Raw genomic sequence first — 861 nt, 5'->3', positions numbered from 1 at the left:
TCACGTTCGCGTGGGGGTGGCGAGGTTCTCCAGACGCGGCCTGGGGACGGTCTGGGTGCGGTGTCTGGCCGACGTGGGCTTTATGCTCTCGAAAGCCTGGCACTTGCGCCTGTGCTGGGCGAAGGCGAAGGTGGAGCTACTCAAAGGGGCTCCCCTTCGCTGTTTTAGGTGCATGGCCCTTGGCCATGTGCAGCAGCGGTGTCCTTCCGTCTTGGATAGGAGCCGCTGTTGCTTCAATTGCGGGAGATTCGGACATTCGCGGCAGTCCTGTAAGGACAGGCCGCGATGCCTGGTATGTGCGGACCGTGGCCTGCCCTGTTCTCAGGGCGGGCACCGCCGGTGTGTGCAGACCGGTCGAACCGGCGCGGTTACGAGTGGGCCCGTCTTCCCCCTTATGAGGGGGAGATGGATGTGGAGCGGGAGGACGACGTGGGCGGTGTCGGTGGCCGGTCTTCGGACGCCGACGCCGTCGTCATGGCGCCCGAGCTGTCCGGTTCGCCGGACAGCCCCGAAAAGAAGAGGCACAGGGCGACGGCTAAGTCCGGTGGGCCGGTCCCCTCGGGGATTATCTCCCCGAGGGTCGTACTGGAGCCCATCCGGATCGTGGGTGAGGCCGGTCCGTCCTCGGCGGGGGCTGTAGAGGCCCCATTGCCGAGGAGGACCAGCTCTCGCACCGCTGCCGACCCTGTGTCAGGCCCCAAGGCCGGTATTTAGTCGGCGTCCAATGACGGGGGAGCCGCTTAGTTCGGCTCCCCAGTCGTGGAACGCCGACGAAGGGGAACGCCGCAAGAGCGACCAGCGAGGGACATAGGGGGGCTCACCTCCCCTCTGCCAACGTGGGAGCAGGGTCCGGATCACCGG

This window comes from Trachymyrmex cornetzi, unplaced genomic scaffold (assembly GCF_001594075.2).
Source record: "Trachymyrmex cornetzi isolate Tcor2-1 unplaced genomic scaffold, Tcor1.1 scaffold521, whole genome shotgun sequence".
In the NCBI taxonomy this organism is placed as follows: domain Eukaryota; kingdom Metazoa; phylum Arthropoda; class Insecta; order Hymenoptera; family Formicidae; genus Trachymyrmex; species Trachymyrmex cornetzi.
Note: the sequence above shows the minus strand (reverse complement) of the source record.